Below are 7,500 nucleotides of genomic sequence, written 5' to 3' on the forward strand. Positions count from 1 at the left end.
GCCGTCAGAGGCCGGGTTTTCGCACGGGGTATCCGCCCCGGGCGCCTCTCGGGCGGCCTTCCCAACTGCCGTCGACCGCCCGGAGGGGGAAACAGAAAATGTTCGAAAGTGCGGAGCTCCGCCGTCAGAGGCCGGGTTTTCGCACGGGGTATCCGCCCCGGGCGCCTCTCGGGCGGCCTTCCCAACTGCCGTCGACCGCCCGGAGGGGGAAACAGAAAATGTTCGAAAGTGCGGAGCTCCGCCGTCAGAGGCCGGGTTTTCGCACGGGGTATCCGCCCCGGGCGCCTCTCGGGCGGCCTTCCCAACTGCCGTCGACCGCCCGGAGGGGGAAACAGAAAATATTCGAAAGTGCGGAGCTCCGCCGTCAGAGGCCGGGTTTTCGCACGGGGTATCCGCCCCGGGCGCCTCTCGGGCGGCCTTCCCAACTGCCGTCGACCGCCCGGAGGGGGAAACAGAAAATATTCGAAAGTGCGGAGCTCCGCCGTCAGAGGCCGGGTTTTCGCACGGGGTATCCGCCCCGGGCGCCTCTCGGGCGGCCTTCCCAACTGCCGTCGACCGCCCGGAGGGGGAAACAGAAAATATTCGAAAGTGCGGAGCTCCGCCGTCAGAGGCCGGGTTTTCGCACGGGGTATCCGCCCCGGGCGCCTCTCGGGCGGCCTTCCCAACTGCCGTCGACCGCCTGGAGGGGGAAATAGAAAATATTCGATAGTGCGGAGCTCCGCCGTCAGAGGCCGTTCCAGTGCTTTTGGGTGGCTGGAAACACCCTCACGATGGTCTGATTATACTCTTAGGGGCCTCCCCTGTGTCGCCCTGGAGGTCACCCATTCAAAACATGCTCACCTATATACGTTTCGGAAAGTATTTTGGTGAACGCTCACTTTCTAAGCCTTTTAGCCTTCTTGACCCCCTAACTCCCCATATCTGGTTTACCTACTACAGCGCCCCTAACGACCAAAATCGGTACTGCATACCCCTGGTACCCCCGCCATTGAAAATGAATGGGGGAATTTTTTTAATTTCTCAATCCGGCCAGGAGGCCTCTTTTTCGGCCACGCTCGGCCGGCGAGCCGGTCCGCTCTTTACCCCTGGTACCCCCAGCCCTACCCCTGGTACCTCCCCCATTGAAAATGAATGGCGACCCCTGGTACCCCCAGCAACACCCCTGGTACCCTCAGCCTTACCCCTGGTACCCTCAGCTCAACCCCTGGTACCCCCAGCCTAACCCCTGGTACCCTCAGCGGCACCCCTGGTACCCTCAGCGGCACCCCTGGTACCCTCAGCGGCACCCCTGGTACCCTCAGCGGCACCCCTGGTACCCTCAGCCGCACCCCTGGTACCCTCAGCGGCACCCCTGGTACCCTCAGCGGCACCCCTGGTACCCTCAGCCGCACCCCTGGTACCCTCAGCCGCACCCCTGGTACCCTCAGCGGCACCCCTGGTACCCTCAGCCGTACCCCTGGTACCCTCAGCGGCACCCCTGGTACCCTCAGCCGTACCCCTGGTACCCTCAGCGGCACCCCTGGTACCCTCAGCCGCACCCCTGGTACCCTCAGCCGCACCCCTGGTACCCTCAGCCTTACCCCTGGTACCCTCAGCTCAACCCCTGGTACCCCCAGCCTAACCCCTGGTACCCTCAGCGGCACCCCTGGTACCCTCAGCGGCACCCCTGGTACCCTCAGCGGCACCCCTGGTACCCTCAGCGGCACCCCTGGTACCCTCAGCCGCACCCCTGGTACCCTCAGCGGCACCCCTGGTACCCTCAGCGGCACCCCTGGTACCCTCAGCCGCACCCCTGGTACCCTCAGCCGCACCCCTGGTACCCTCAGCGGCACCCCTGGTACCCTCAGCCGTACCCCTGGTACCCTCAGCGGCACCCCTGGTACCCTCAGCCGTACCCCTGGTACCCTCAGCGGCACCCCTGGTACCCTCAGCCGCACCCCTGGTACCCTCAGCCGCACCCCTGGTACCCTCAGCCGCACCCCTGGTACCCTCAGCGGTACCCCTGGTACCCTCAGCGGCACCCCTGGTACCCTCAGCGGCACCCCTGGTACCCTCAGCGGCACCCCTGGTACCTCCGCCATTGAAAATGAATGGGCGGCCTTCCCACCTGCCGTCAGCCGCCCGGAGGGGGAAATAGAAAATATTCGAAAGTGCGGAGCTCCGCCGTCAGAGGCCGGCTTTTCGCCCGGGGTATCCGCCCCGGGGCGCCTCTCGGGCGGCCTTCCCAACTGCCGTCGGCCGCCCGGAGGGGGAAATAGAAAATATTCGAAAGTGCGGAGCTCCGCCGTCAGAGGCCGGCTTTTCGCCCGAGGTATCCGCCCCGGGGCGCCTCTCGGGCGGCCTTCCCAACTGCCGTCGGCCGCCCGGAGGGGGAAATAGAAAATATTCGAAAGTGCGGAGCTCCGCCGTCAGAGGCCGGCTTTTCGCCCGAGGTATCCGCCCCGGGCGCCTCTCGGGCGGCCTTCCCAACTGCCGTCGGCCGCCCGGAGGGGGAAATAGAAAATATTCGAAAGTGCGGAGCTCCGCCGTCAGAGGCCGGCTTTTCGCCCGAGGTATCCGCCCCGGGCGCCTCTCGGGCGGCCTTCCCAACTGCCGTCGGCCGCCCGGAGGGGGAGATAGAAAATATTCGAAAGTGCGGAGCTCCGCCGTCAGAGGCCGGCTTTTCGCCCGAGGTATCCGCCCCGGGCGCCTCTCGGGCGGCCTTCCCAACTGCCGTCGGCCGCCCGGAGGGGGAAATAGAAAATATTCGAAAGTGCGGAGCTCCGCCGTCGGAGGCCGGCTTTTCGCCCGAGGTATCCGCCCCGGGCGCCTCTCGGGCGGCCTTCCCAACTGCCGTCGGCCGCCCGGAGGGGGAGATAGAAAATATTCGAAAGTGCGGAGCTCCGCCGTCAGAGGCCGGCTTTTCGCCCGAGGTATCCGCCCCGGGCGCCTCTCGGGCGGCCTTCCCAACTGCCGTCGGCCGCCCGGAGGGGGAAATAGAAAATATTCGAAAGTGCGGAGCTCCGCCGTCAGAGGCCGGCTTTTCGCCCGAGGTATCCGCCCCGGGCGCCTCTCGGGCGGCCTTCCCAACTGCCGTCGGCCGCCCGGAGGGGGAGATAGAAAATATTCGAAAGTGCGGAGCTCCGCCGTCAGAGGCCGGCTTTTCGCCCGAGGTATCCGCCCCGGGCGCCTCTCGGGCGGCCTTCCCAACTGCCGTCGACCGCCCGGAGGGGGAAATAGAAAATATTCGAAAGTGCGGAGCTCCGCCGTCAGAGGCCGGCTTTTCGCCCGAGGTATCCGCCCCGGGCGCCTCTCGGGCGGCCTTCCCAACTGCCGTCGACCGCCCGGAGGGGGAGATAGAAAATATTCGAAAGTGCGGAGCTCCGCCGTCAGAGGCCGGCTCCACGCTTCATTCATCCGACCGAGACGCCTCTCCGCCGGCCACACTCGGCTGCGGGGCCGGCCCGCTCTCCGCCATTGAAAATGAATGGGGGGCATTTTCTCATGCTTTCAATCCGCCTAAGAGGCATCTTTCCCGGCCAACTTTGTGCCCCTGGTACCTCCAGCATCGAGAAAGCATGGTGACTCGTCCGACACATGCCCCCCTATATACGTTTCGGAAAGTATTTTGGTGAACGGTCACTTTCTAAGCCTTTCGCCTTCTTGACCCCCTAACTCCGCATATCTGGTTTACCTACTACAGCGCCCCTAACGACCAAAATCGGTACTGCTACCCCTGGTACCCCCGCCATTGAAAATGAATGGGGGAATTTTTTTAATCCCCCAGGCCGGCCAGGAGGCCCCTTTCCCGGCCAAACTCGCACGCTGGGCCGGCCCGCTCTTTACCCCTGGTACCCCCGCCATTGAAAATGAATGGGGGAATTTTTTTCAATCTCCCAGGCCGGCCAGGAGGGCTCTTTCCCGGCCACACTCGCACGCCGGGCCGGCCCGCTCTTTACCCCTGGTACCCCCAGCTCTACCCCTGGTACCCCCGCCATTGAAAATGAATGGGGGAATTTTTTCAATCTCCCAATCCGACCAAGAGGCCTCTTTTCCGGCCAAACTCGCACGCCGGGCCGGCCCGCTCTTTACCCCTGGTACCCCCAGCTCTACCCCTGGTACCCCCGCCATTGAAAATGAATGGGGGAAATTTTTTCAATCTCCCAATCCGACCAAGAGGCCTCTTTTCCGGCCAAACTCGCACGCCGGGCCGGCCCGCTCTTTACCCCTGGTACCCCCAGCTCTACCCCTGGTACCCCCGCCATTGAAAATGAATGGGGGAATTTTTTCAATCTCCCACGCCGGCCAAGAGGCCTTTTTCCCGGGCACGCACGCTCGCCGGGCCGGCCCGCTATTATTAAACTCTCACCCCTGCAAGGAGGCCTTTTTCCCGGGCACGCACGCTCGCGGGGCCGGCCCGCTATTATTAAACTCTCACGCCGGCCAAGAGGCCTTTTTCCCGGGCACGCACGCTCGCCGGGCCGGCCCGCTATTATTAAACTCTCACGCCTGCAAGGAGGCCTTTTTCCCGGGCACGCACGCTCGCCGGGCCGGCCCGCTATTATTGAACTCTCACGCCTGCAAGGAGGCCTTTTTCCCGGGCACGCACGCTCGCCGGGCCGGCCCGCTATTATTAAACTCTCACGCCTGCAAGGAGGCCTTTTTCCCGGGCACGCACGCTCGCCGGGCCGGCCCGCTATTATTAAACTCTCACGCCTGCAAGGAGGCCTTTTTCCCGGGCACGCACGCTCGCCGGGCCGGCCCGCTATTATTAAACTCTCACGCCGGCCAAGAGGCCCTTTTCCCGGGCACGCACGCTCGATGAGCCGGCCCGCTATTATTAAACTCTCACGCCGGCCAAGAGGCCCTTTTCCCGGGCACGCACGCTCGATGAGCCGGCCCGCTATTATTAAACTCTCACGCCGGCCAAGAGGCCTTTTTCCCGGCCACGCACGCTCGCGGAGCCGGCCCGCTATTATTAAACTCTCACGCCTGCAAGGAGGCCTTTTTCCCGGGCACGCACGCTCGCCGGGCCGGCCCGCTATTATTAAACTCTCACGCCTGCAAGGAGGCCTTTTTCCCGGGCACGCACGCTCGCCGGGCCGGCCCGCTATTATTAAACGCTCACGCCTGCAAGGAGGCCTTTTTCCCGGGCACGCACGCTCGCCGGGCCGGCCCGCTATTATTAAACTCTCACGCCGGCCAAGAGGCCCTTTTCCCGGGCACGCACGCTCGATGAGCCGGCCCGCTATTATTAAACTCTCACGCCGGCCAAGAGGCCTTTTTCCCGGCCACGCACGCTCGCGGAGCCGGCCCGCTATTATTAAACTCTCACGCCTGCAAGGAGGCCTTTTTCCCGGGCACGCACGCTCGCCGGGCCGGCCCGCTATTATTAAACTCTCACGCCTGCAAGGAGGCCTTTTTCCCGGGCACGCACGCTCGCCGGGCCGGCCCGCTATTATTAAACTCTCACGCCGGCCAAGAGGCCCTTTTCCCGGGCACGCACGCTCGATGAGCCGGCCCGCTATTATTAAACTCTCACGCCGGCCAAGAGGCCCTTTTCCCGGGCACGCACGCTCGCCGAGCCGGCCCGCTATTATTAAACTCTCAGGCCCGCTATTATTAAACTCTCACGCCGGCCAAGAGGCCCTTTTCCCGGGCACGCACGCTCGATGAGCCGGCCCGCTATTATTAAACTCTCACGCCTGCAAGGAGGCCTTTTTCCCGGGCACGCACGCTCGCTGAGCCGGCCCGCTATTATTAAACTCTCACGCCGGCCAAGAGGCCCTTTTCCCGGGCACGCACGCTCGCCGAGCCGGCCCGCTATTATTAAACTCTCACGCCGGCCAGGAGGCATTTTTCCCGGGCACGCACGCTCGCCGTGCAGGCCCGCCATTTGCCTACCACACCGCCGTCTGGCGGACACCAAGCGGTACCGCCGACCCCTCCCGTTGAAAATGAATGGGGGATTTTTTTTCAATCCCCCAAGCCGGCCAAGAGGCCTTTTTCCCGGGCACGCACGCTCGATGAGCCGGCCCGCTATTATTAAACTCTTACGCCTGCAAGGAGGCCTTTTTCCCGGGCACGCACGCTCGCCGAGCCGGCCCGCTATTATTAAACTCTCACGCCTGCAAGGAGGCCTTTTTCCCGGGCACGCACGCTCGATGAGCCGGCCCGCTATTATTAAACTCTCACGCCTGCAAGGAGGCCTTTTTCCCGGGCACGCACGCTCGCCGGGCCGGCCCGCTATTATTAAACTCTCACGCCGGCCAAGAGGCCTTTTTCCCGGGCACGCACGCTCGATGAGCCGGCCCGCTATTATTAAACTCTTACGCCTGCAAGGAGGCCTTTTTCCCGGGCACGCACGCTCGCCGAGCCGGCCCGCTATTATTAAACTCTCACGCCTGCAAGGAGGCCTTTTTCCCGGGCACGCACGCTCGCAGAGCCGGCCCGCTATTATTAAACTCTCACGCCGGCCAGGAGGCCTTTTTCCCGGGCACGCACGCTCGCCGTGCAGGCCCGCCATTTGCCTACCACACCGCCGTCTGGCGGACACCAAGCGGTACCGCCGACCCCTCCCGTTGAAAATGAATGGGGGATTTTTTTTTTCAATCCCCCAAGCCGGCCAAGAGGCCTTTTTCCCGGGCACGCACGCTCGATGAGCCGGCCCGCTATTATTAAACTCTCACGCCGGCCAAGAGGCCCTTTTCCCGGGCACGCACGCTCGATGAGCCGGCCCGCTATTATTAAACGCTCACGCCTGCAAGGAGGCCTTTTTCCCGGGCACGCACGCTCGCCGGGCCGGCCCGCTATTATTAAACTCTCACGCCGGCCAAGAGGCCTTTTTCCCGGGCACGCACGCTCGCCGGGCCGGCCCGCTATTATTAAACTCTCACGCCTGCAAGGAGGCCTTTTTCCCGGGCACGCACGCTCGCCGTGCAGGCCCGCCATTTGCCTACCACACCGCCGTCTGGCGGACACCAAGCGGTACCGCCGACCCCTCCCGTTGAAAATGAATGGGGGATTTTTTTTCAATCCCCCAAGCCGGCCAAGAGGCCTTTTTCCCGGGCACGCACGCTCGCCGGGCCGGCCCGCTATTATTAAACGCTCAGGCCGGCCAAGAGGCCCTTTTCCCGGGCACGCACGCTCGCAGAGCCGGCCCGCTATTATTAAACTCTCACGCCTGCAAGGAGGCCTTTTTCCCGGGCACGCACGCTCGCGGGGCCGGCCCGCTATTATTAAACGCTCAGGCCGGCCAAGAGGCCCTTTTCCCGGGCACGCACGCTCGATGAGCCGGCCCGCTATTATTAAACGCTCAGGCCGGCCAAGAGGCCCTTTTCCCGGGCACGCACGCTCGCAGAGCCGGTCCGCTATTATTAAACTCTCACGCCTGCAAGGAGGCCCTTTTCCCGGGCACGCACGCTCGATGAGCCGGCCCGCTATTATTAAACTCTCACGCCTGCAAGGAGGCCTTTTTCCCGGGCACGCACGCTCGCCGAGCCGGCCCGCTATTATTAAACT

The sequence above is a fragment of the Hippocampus guttulatus genome, unplaced genomic scaffold (assembly GCF_054856545.1).
Source record: "Hippocampus guttulatus isolate MCC_2025c unplaced genomic scaffold, RoL_Hgut_1.0 HiC_scaffold_128, whole genome shotgun sequence".
Lineage (NCBI taxonomy): Eukaryota > Metazoa > Chordata > Actinopteri > Syngnathiformes > Syngnathidae > Hippocampus > Hippocampus guttulatus.